General features: G+C 40.2%; 1 long non-coding RNA gene across 1 annotated transcript; it reads right to left on the bottom strand.

Moving 5' to 3' along the window:
* Window positions 1–217: 217 nt before the first annotated feature.
* LOC142390379 (uncharacterized) lies at window positions 218–2911 on the bottom strand. Its single transcript, XR_012770455.1, has 3 exons — window positions 2827–2911; window positions 460–571; window positions 218–382 (listed from the first exon to the last, which is right to left on the bottom strand). It is a non-coding gene; the product is annotated as an uncharacterized LOC142390379 (long non-coding RNA).
* Between the last annotated feature and the right edge of the window lie 8548 nt (window positions 2912–11459).

Consider the following 11459-nt stretch of genomic DNA (forward strand, 5'->3'; position numbering starts at 1 on the left):
AAGAATCAAATTACATGTGAATTTGTCTGTATTTTATTTAGAATCAAAAGTAATTTCGGGTGATTGGGTCCCTTACAGCCCTTCCATCCTGGACATCTGCAGGGTGGATTGGATGGTCATCCTCAGGGTCATTAATTTGTGCAACAAGGTGTTGCTTTCCTCTAATAATTGCAAAATTATGGAGAACAACACATGCAAAAATGATGTCACATGCCCTCTTTGGGGTGACCCTGAGCTTATGCAGGCACTGGAACCGGGATTTGAGTATGCCTATGGCCATCTCAACCCGGACTCTAGTACTGCAGTGGGCCGCATTGAAACATTGTTGGGGCCTGCTGGCATGGATAGCCTCGATCCCCCAGCAGGTAGCCATCAAACTCTCCTGTAATTATAGAGGACAAATTTGAGTGCATTTAAAGGGAGAAAAAGAACATTTGTACAAAGCTTTAGCTTCCTTACCACGTGCAAATCTGTTGCTCAGACTACATTCCCGGTTGATCCAGGAATCATACACAGAGCCAGGCCACTTGGCTTCTACGTTCGTGATTATGTAAGCTGCATCACATACGATCTTCACAGTGCAGAGAATGACATGAATTAATTGTATTGTAATGTATTTTGATTTCTTTGTCAGTCGAGGTAGATCCAATTGGTTCACCTAGATCAGGGATGTCCAAAGTCGGTCCTCGAGGGCCACTATCCTGCAGGTTTTAGATGTTTCCCTGCTGCAGTGTTGTTTATTCAGTAGCGATACTTAACATACCCAGGCATAATATATATAATACACCATAAATGAAAAAAAGAAAAGTCTTCGCTCATGACTCAGGGCTTTCATGCATTTCCAAAAGTGGACCTTCTCTCAGTTGACCGACTGATGAAAATTTTAACCAGGGTCAAGACATCACTTTCATCCATAAGGTCACTGTGAGGGTTCATAATGGCCAAATGGTAAATGGTAAATGGACTGTACTTGTATAGCGCTTTTCTAGTCTAGCTGACCACTCAAAGCGCTTCTAACACTACATGCCACATTCACCTATTCACACACACTCATACAGCACGTCTACAAATGTGTGTGGCTGCACCCCCCGCAGCCCTTGTTCCGACGTCTATGGGCCAGGCTACTGCCAGTTAACTACTGCCAATGTTGACGTTAATCTATGTTAGCCAAGGAGGCCAATGCTCTAGGCAACGCTGAAGCCAGTGTTAATTTAATGCTAGCATAATTTAGCTTGTTGCTATTGTTACTGCTAGTATGGACCTTGGTTATTATTAGCTTTGTAATTGCATCAGTGGTGAGCAGTAATGGTGTTTTTTTTATGTGTGTGTATGTGGCCATGTATCTATCTATATGTATATATTATCTAGTCCTATGAATTGAGATCAGGTTCACTTTCATTTTCTGAATTTTAGTAGAATGCTAATAAAAAATTTTTATCTTAAAAATAATTTTCTTACAAAGGAACACAGAAAACTTAACCTACAACACAAGCCATAACGACTAACTGAAGAAGAACATAACAAATACAGATCACACTACAGATCACATAGCAACCCAGAAAAACCCCAGATGTTCTGAGAAATCACAAAAACAAACTAAAAACTCACAAACCATCACCATAACAACACCCTATTCCATCATTTTAGCTAAACAGCTCTGATATACCAGTTTTTCCATTTACAAAATCCTTCTTTTGACTTCTGCACTCTGTTGCTCAAAGAACTCTCTCTCCTCTCACTCTCAAACCCCGAACTAACTTGTCAGTCTAAAAAAAGCACTAACTCTTTACCTTCATTCACTTACATCAGCTTTCTTTTTTTTTTAAATATTTTTTTGGGGCTTTTTATGCCTTTAATGACAGGACAATTGGAGAGAGACAGGAAACAAGGGGCAGAGAGAGGGGGAAAACATGCAGCAAAGGGCCTCTCAGTGCGGGACTCGAACTGGGGCCAGCTGTAGCGAGGACTGTAGCCTCTGTACATGGGGCGGCTGCTTAACCCACTACGCCACTGACTGCCCCTTACATCAGCTTTCTTTATTAACATTAGCTTTCTTTTTATTTAGTTCAAGACTATATATAACTAAGGTTATTTGTTAATGCGTGTGTGTGACAAAGAGAAATCACAAGGCAATGCAGAGGAACACAGCAAACCTTTACAAATTTTCACAGAAATCTATTCACCCAAATACAATCCAAAAGCACATAAACCACACCATGACCACTATGGCCACATCATTTCAAATTTTAGCTACACATCTCTGTTAAACTATTTTCCACTCGCAAAATCTGAATTTTAGATTCCTACACTCTGTCTCACAACAACCTGAAAAAAAGAACTTCCACTAATCCTCATTTTCTCATTTCAACCTTCCCTTAGAACAGGGATGTCAAAGTCAAATACGCCGAGGGCCAAAAAAACAAATTTGTTACAAGCCGAGGGCCGGACTGGTTCAATGTTTATTAAAACATATTGAAATGATTGCACATAGCCTATTGAACCAAGACCTAACACACTGTGTATTATTTAATGATTAAATTAATAAAGCAATATTTTTTTATGGCTCTGTCAGTAACTTCCAGGGAAAACATTTTTAACAGGCAACAGCAAAAAATTTAATTGTTTTTAAAAACAAAATATGTTTCTTAATATCAATATCTTAATATTATATCTTAATATTAATATCTTCTGTAGCCTTTGTACCGTGTCCATATTCTTGTCTTTGTCTGTGTGTTTCTGAGACGTTTGATAGTGCCTTCTTAGATTATATTCTTTCATTACAGCCAAACTTTCTCCACATAGAAGACACACAGGTTTGCCTTTTACCTTCGTGAACATGTACTCTGCCTCCCACCTGGCTTGAAACCCCCTGTTCTCAGCGTCCACCATTACGTTTAGCCATTTTTGAGGAGGGGGTTAGCTGAAAGTTGATCTCTGCTCTGACTGCTGATGAATAATGAAGGCGCTTGTGACGTTGCGGGCTACCGTTGCATTGTGGGGAATGTAGTGTTGGTGCGTGCAAAACACCAGCCGGCGGCTGTGGCCTGCGGGCCGGTTCTAATAGTAATTAAATATCATCCAGGGGGCCATAGATAATTAATTTGCGGGCCGGATCTGGCCCGCGGGCTTTGACTTTGACATATGTGCCTTAGAATATGGTTCAGATCTACATTTACAGACTAGGACTGGATAGTGTAGTGATAAAATTGCTATCTTTCATATGGGTGATCTGGGATCAAATCCTGGTACACCTCTATGAAAGGTACTTAGGTAAGCCCCCCTTACCCTACATATGGGTGTAAATTGTTTTGGATAAAAGCGTCTGCCAAATGTCTAAACATTTATCAAACTATAACTGCACTCCATTTCACTCTTTTAGCAACACATTACTTGCAACATCGTTCAATTTCTGCACTCTGCTTCAAAGAACACCTTTCTCTTTTCTCACACAAACACAATGCCCTCTGAAAAAGTACTTCCACTATCTTTCATTTACATAAACCTTCTTAAATTACATTTGCTCTCTTGTCCATCCATCCATCATCTATTCCTGCTGAATCCGTCGGTCGGGTCGCAGGAGCCTATCCCAGCAGTCAATGGGTGAGGCAGGGTACACCCTGGACAGGTTGCCAGTCCATCGCAGGGCCACACAGAGACAAATGAGACAAACAACCACACACGCTCACACTCACTCCTAAGGACAATTTAGAGATGCCAATTACCCTAACATGCATGATTTTTTGGACAGTGGAAGGAAGCTGTAGTACCCGGAGAGAACCCACGCATACATGGGGAGAACATGCAAACTTCACACAGAAAGGCCCCAGCTGGGTGTTGAACCTGGAACCTTCTTGCTGTGAGGTGACAGTGCTAACCACCACACCACCGTGCAGCCCCTGCTCTCTTGTCGTTTTGTTTATTTTGTTTGTGTATTTAGGCTGTATGTAGTAAATCTAAAAAGAGAATGAAGACAGTTAAGGGATGGAGTGACTTGGAACCTTGATTTTTCACACAAATTAACTTTTTTAATTTTATTCATTCTTTTACTTTTCAGGAGATATTGTCATAGACAATATATGAAATTTAAATCATTTATTTTTATGAACCTGGTTTATTCAGAGAATCAGAGGAAGCTGACATGAGCCTCACCTGTGACATCTTATAATATCTCCTGTGACCAATTAATGATCCTATTTGAATTTTATTCTTCAAATATTTTCTATACCGAGTTCTAACATGACTCCCAAGAGTTCTAAGCAGATATAATAAGAATATTAACACATATATTTATACATGTCCCTATAGAACTGGAATACATTTTCAGAGTTTTCTTGAGATACTTTATTGATTCCGCATATAATTAATAACTAGTATGTGGTTTATCGCCCTTCTGTACACCAAAGACTGGCCTTTGGCACCAAGACATTACTCACTCACTCAAGTCACTGCTCTGCTCCCTGGTCTGTGCCTGAGTTGGTTAATTCCCTTACTCTGCTCACTCTCTGTTCTCTCTAATCAGCCTACAATCAACTCAACTGCACTCACCTGTTCTCCTCACTTTATAAGTAGGTCTGCCAGCCCTATTACTCTGCCAGATTGCTTGAACCCCAGCACAGCACCATTCCAGCAGCATTCTTTGGATTGGATTTTTGTACCTTCCCTTGCTTCTGCCTCTTGCACTCTCTGACATTGAGTACCGTGGTTTCTAATGATGGCAAAACGAGGCTTCATGAACCAATGAGGCGTTCCAGCCCAAAGGTTCGCCAAAAGGTTCATTACCCGAAGCCTCATTGAAACGGGCTCTCTAGTGACACCTGCTGTGCAAAAGGAATATATGACAGACTAAATTAACCCTGAGTTAGAGCATCCTGCAATAAATAAACAATAGTTGTCACTGTGTCTCAATGAAAATAAATGTGTGAAAACTGCATATATGGAAGTATTATTGAGTGCTATGGTTTTGATCACTCAAATTAAATATATCAATGATGTACACTGACTACAGTGCTTATGGAGCTGGGAGTATGAAAGTGCTTATGGGACCGGGAGTCAGGAATAAACTGCAACCGAGCAGTATGGGCAACAAGACAAATATAAGTTATTGGTTTTTATTTAAAGAAATGTGTGTCAATAACGTTGCGGTTTAATATGCCCAGAAGAAAAAAGAGCGACAACAACTACCGATAACTATGTTCTTCTCTCGAAAAAACACACCTGCACCGCGGGCTTTAGAAGAAAAAACCAGGATGCAGCGGCTCAGTCAGAAGAGCAGTGAAATACACGTGAGTCACTATTTGTCCTACTGTACTTTGTATTTTTTTTCATAATCATTTTTCATTTTCTCCCGTTCTAATCCAATGACTCGGGTCGCGGTGGGGCGGTGCTGATCTCCGTAATTTGAAGCCTTCAGTTCGTATTGATGATTAAAATTATTATTTTACAGTACAGTAGTTATTTGTAAAAAAATAAAGGTTACTACTTCACGGATTTCGCCTATCACGGGTTCTTTTTGGAACGTAACCCCCACGAAAAACGAGGGTTCACTGTATATCCTATATAACTATTCTAACACTATTCTAACCTAATTACGATATACCGGTATTCTAATGCAGTATAATAATAATAATAATAATAATAATAATAATAGATGATATAACTGAACTTAACCACTAACTCTGATACAACCAACGCACACTCTACCTCTCGCCAATACCAAACGCCAACTCAAAACCCTCGAAGTGCCGCAAGGTTCAAACCCTTTTTATGCGGTAGTGACGCTCAAAATGAATCAGTGACGTGTACACTGAATCCGAGGCCTCGTTTGTCATCAGTCACGTGATTTTTATGGAAACGATACAAGCCTCGAACCAACGCTTCATCTGGCTCGCCCCTTTTTGCTCGACACATGCTCCGAGGCCTCGGTTCAAACGCCACATCAGTGGTTTCTCTGGCTTCGTTCTTCAGATTGGATTTTTGGATTGTGGATTTTGGCTCTGGCTTTCTGTCTCTGTCTTTTGGATCTCTGGATTTTTGGAACTGTTCTGTTTCTCCACTCTCTTCAGACCTGCATATGACCCGGCTTGTATTGGACTTGTCATTACAGGGATAGTTCGCCTCTTTTGACATGAAGCTGTATGACATCCCATAATAGCAATATCATTTATGAACATTGACTTACCCCCGCTGCGTCCTGTGAGCCGAGTTCCAGCTGAGTTTTGGCGTTGACGTAATTAGTCCGGCTAGTTGGCTGGGGCTTAAAAAATAAAGCGTCTTGCTTCTCAAAACAATATGCGTTCAAAAGAGTAATACATTTGCATCACAAAATCGTCCATGCAGAAAAAGTCAGACCTCACATCGCTTGGCGCTATTTTTTTGCCTCCCTTGATATCAATGCGTTCAACCACCTAGCGATAGCCGCACCTGTTACGGTGTTTACTGCTCGGTCTGCTCTTCGGTCTGCAAGGTTTACACAGCCCGTAGTGATACGAAGGGAGAGAGAATTAGCGCCAAGCGATGGGAAGTCTGACTTTTTCTGGATGGACGATTTTGTGACGCAAATGTATTACCCTTTTGAACGCATATTGTTTTGAGAAGCAAAACGCTTTATTTGTTTAGCCCCAGCCAACTAGCCGGACTACCTTCGTCAACGCCAAAACTCAGCTGGAACTCTGCTCACAGGACGCAGCGGGGGATAAGTCAATGTTCATAAATGATATTGCTAATATGGGATGTCATACAGCTTCATGTCAAAAGGCGAACTATCCCTTTGATTTCAGATCAGATTGTTTGGATCTTTCTCCTCACCCGTCCTTCCTCTGCGTTAACCTACCTGATCTCCAAGTCTCTCCACAGCTCAGCCACGTATCCTCCTGGAACTTCGTTACCCAGCATTTCCCAATCAATACTCGCCTGCAGACTCCTTTATCTACACTCCTGTTACTACCAAGCATTCTCATTTCCAAATATCAATCATTATCTTGGTCAGACTGCTTACTCCTGTGTTGATTACCTGAGGATCAGTCTTGATTCTACTGGCATCTGCTGCTCAGACTTTGGTCTTAGATCCTCCTGCAATCATTCATACATTTTGTTTTACAATAAACCTTTCAAAACACCTCACAGGCATTTTTAAGGCCATATGTGTGACACAATATTAATTTATGTGATCCCTCCCATTCCCAGGCCTCTGAGTTTCTAGAGCAGGGATGTCCACATCTGGTCCTCGAGGACCGCTGTCCTGCAGGTTTTACATGTTTCCCTGATTCAGATCAATGCATCATTAGCAGGCTTGTGGAGAACTTAACAATCTTTGGAAGATATCCATTTCATCTGTATTAAAAATGTGTGCGCGTACATATATTTTTTCAACAAATACAATGCATTTATAAGGTGTGTAAATCAGATAAGCAGTGAGTCATGACATACTGGACACTGCACCTAGCAGTTTTTTATTGTCTCAAAGTTTTTCCAGCTCGTATTAATAAAGACATTGCTTTCAGGGTGTTTAACCCTAGAATACTAACATACACTTTACACCATCACTAGCGTTGAGTCTATTTTGCTCAAAATACACCCCCCAAACATCCTCATCAAGACATATTCGAACACAACAATATGGCAAATTGAAGTACTCTCCTTTTATTTCCAGCTATAAAACGCCTCATAAAACAAAAAAGGCACCATGGGTGGACCCTATACTGTTATTGAGATTCATAAAAAACTTAAATGAATGATGAAGCTGGGTATTTGTTCTTCAGTCCACCCATTCCTGGGACATGGGTAAAAATCCCCCAACATTAGTTCTCTAGGATTAATTATACTGATGTGAGGAGAAGAGCATGAGTAAGCAGAGCACCATATCATTTGCAGCATGTAGTCTTAAACCACAAAATGCCCTTCTGAACAATTACAAAATCCAACACCCCGTCTCACTTTTTCCTGTGCAGTAGCTAATATCTCTATTTTTATAGAGATATTCATGTTTTTTCTCTTGACTTCCCCATGTCTATGTCTTTCTCGCTTTATTTCATGGGTAGTGCTGAGGTCCTGAAGTGATATGTCTATATTTCCTTTGATCTGTTTTTTTTTTTTATCTTCATGAGCACTGAGAGCAGATAAACACAATAAACAAACTAGATTGGCAATCCTGCCTGTAGTAAAATAGAAGGCTGGAAAAAAAAAGCATGTTAGGTTAATCGGCAATTCTAATATAGCTTAGGAGTGAGAGTGAGTGTGCATGGTTGTTTATCATGTATACTTGGTAGTTAGGTATTTAATGAAGGATAATTCAAAGTTCTTGCAGAAACACAATTGTTTGATATTTTTTTCTTTCTCACCTCATTCATTCCAGCCAAAGCATTTTCGCTGTTGGTGCCTTTCTTTTTCTATGTCATTAGACAGAAACAGTGAGAATATTATGAATGACCCAGCTAAGCACATCACTGTGACAGAGACGTTCTTAAATGCTGTCAACTAGAAATAGTTGGCAGAAGGTGATGATGCCTGTGGTAATTAAACAAACGCAAATTAGATATGTGGAGCCATTCCAGAAGGAACAAAGGAGTTCATCTTTCTACTGAGAGTATTTGAGGACAGAGTCCAATTATGTTTATAGCTGCAGGGTCACAGGCATGTGATTTTTGTTTGTAGTGGAAGAGGATGGAATGTTAATTAAATTAACTGTACATTAGCATGAGAGGGGCTTGTTGTGTTGTGGAAGTGTATAGGAGAGGCAATGGCCTCAGACATATGATAACCAATATATTCTGTGCCCATTCTTGAGGATGAGTGAAAGAAAATTAATTAAATTACACAAGAGCTGCAGCCTCTCATTTCAACACACACAGAGATTTTTTTTTCTTTTTATTTAAAAAAAAAAAAAAAATTTGTCATTTGTTTGTGTTAGGCGTCCTCTCATAGCAAGAGGGTTCCAGGTTCAACTCCTGGCTTGGGCCTTTCTGTGTGGAGTTTGCATGTTCTCCCCGTGTATGCATGGGTTCTCTCCGGGCACTCTGGCTTCCTCCCACTGTCCAAAGGTTAGTGGTGTCTCTAACATTGTCCTTAGGAGTGAGTGTGAGTGTGTGTGTGGTTGTTTGTCTCTGTGTGGCCCTGTGATGGACTGGCAACCTGCCCGGGGTGTACCCCGCCTCTCGCACGATGACCGCTGGGATAGCCTCCAGCCCCCCCCCCCCCCCCCCCCCTACTACTTATAGCTACTATAGCTAAAAACAAATCTAGGGGCTACCATGTAAGAATAAACATGGTGTACTTGGATTCACTTCACAGGATTTCCCCACTAGCTGTCTACAAAAGAAGGACTGCATACTGTATCTAAAATGCATATACAATCTGAAGCTCTGTATTAGTGACTGTGTGAATGAGAAAATGAGAAACATGTAAAGTACTTGAAGGAACTAGACAAGGTTAAAAAGGCGCTGTATAAGAGGGGACAATTACCTTCAAATACCTTCACAGTGGTAGCCAATTAAGACACTTTAGATAGTTTTGGCTTATCGTGGTCATGGATTTTGTCACAATCATTTCAGATGAAACAGGGTTATGATGGTTAATATTTTATATTGATTTTGTGTTCAGAGGAAGAAAAAGAAAATCACATGGGCAGAGTGCAGAGCCCAGTGGAGTGCATCTCTAACTTATATACCAAGAGCTGCTGATTGTTAACTGCTTTCTCTTTGTACAACACACACACAGTCATGCCCATTAGTCATTTCTGACATTATGAGTTTGTGTGTTGACCCTAAAAAGGTAAAAAGGCAGAGGGCAAGTGTTCAAAACAAAGTATTTTTCGTGTAGCGTGTGTCAGTATTAGAGGGGTTCACACAATAAACACTAAATCTGCATCAAACAAAACATTTATTTTGATTATAATACCATGTTAAAGCTGCAGTCTGCAACTCTTTTTCAAGCATAATGCCTGGAACTGTCCGGGGATTCTGAAAGTAGTACATTAAATACCCCAATACAAAAAAAAAAAGAGTTCTCTAGGTCCCCTATATGTCCCGCTAGGTCCCTCCAAAGCCAGCAGGTTTGTTTACAAAATTGCAGACCGGACCGGTAAAAGGTAACCAATCAGGTTTACGAGCTGGGCTCTGTTGCCTGTCAATCACCGATTGTGCACGCGCGATACAAGGTAGGCTCGTCCCCACGCTTATTTATCTGGACTATTGAACTTCATTACAGGCTAGTCTACTTACTGTGTCTTCCATGATCGCAAATGACAGGTGAGTTGATGAATGAGGAGTCGTGTACTCGCATCTGGTGTGCATGTCTACGTGCACGAGTTCTCATGTGTTTTGAAGGGGCGGGACAGGAAGTTGAATAACTTTTTATTTTTCGGTTAAAAAATAAGCATTTCTTGCATTTTGCGACTACGGAGGTCACCGTTTTCAACTTCAAGCGTTCTGATAGATCATGTAAACTCTTAAAATGCCAAAAAGTAGGACTTTACGTATGACAACAAGAAATCTTGCAGACTGCAGCTTTAAGATTTTTACATTACAAATTCAGTTTTGACCAATAGAATATAATTTGTATCAGAATAAGTGATTATGTTTATCTTGAAAGACCACTGACAATTGTGTTTTAAATTCTAACTTTTAAAAAACTGGTAAGAGTCTATGGAAGTTTTTCTGTGCCATCAGAGTTTGAATACGAATTTCTAATATTGAATTTTTACAGCATCAAAATCAGACTTTGAATTTGAAAAACCAACAGTGGAAAAAAAAATTCAGTGGAAAAAAATTCAACTTCAAAAAATTCAGTGGAAAAAAATTCAACTTCAAAAAATTCAGTGGAAAAAGAACCAGACTCAACATCCGGGTAAACAGGGAGAAGCAATCGATCCCTGTCTCAATTCATCAGATCAGCTCAATAGATATTGAGTAATATCTATTACTCAATTTTACTCAATTCATCCTACGGCAGCCAATCAAGTTACGCTCCATTGGACAGATCAGCCATGTCCACCAATGCGGGTGATGGTGCTTCGGTGAGTGAGTTTACTTTATTTGCCTTTGTGTTAATAGAATTGAGTAATAGATATTACTCAATATCTATTGAGCTGATCTGATGAATTGAGACAGGGATCGATTGCTTCTCCCTGTTTACCCGGATGTTGAGTCTGGTTTTGAAGTTGAATTTTTTGAAGTTGAATTTTTTTCAACAGAATTTTTTTTTTTTCCACTGTTGGTTTTTCAAATTCAAAATCTGATTTTGATGCTGTAAAAATTCAATATTAGAAATTCGTATTCAAACTCTGGCACAGAAAAAACTTCCATAGAGTCTGTGTGATTCAACTAAATGTTGAAAGAACTTACCATTAGGTACGTGCGCTTCTGGCTGTGAGGCTGTGCTCCGCCCTGATCGCACGTGTGATGTGTCAGATTCCCTCCGCCCTACTACGTACAAAGGTCTCTTGTACGCATGCGTACAAGTGCATA

This window comes from Odontesthes bonariensis, chromosome 10 (assembly GCF_027942865.1).
Source record: "Odontesthes bonariensis isolate fOdoBon6 chromosome 10, fOdoBon6.hap1, whole genome shotgun sequence".
Lineage (NCBI taxonomy): Eukaryota > Metazoa > Chordata > Actinopteri > Atheriniformes > Atherinopsidae > Odontesthes > Odontesthes bonariensis.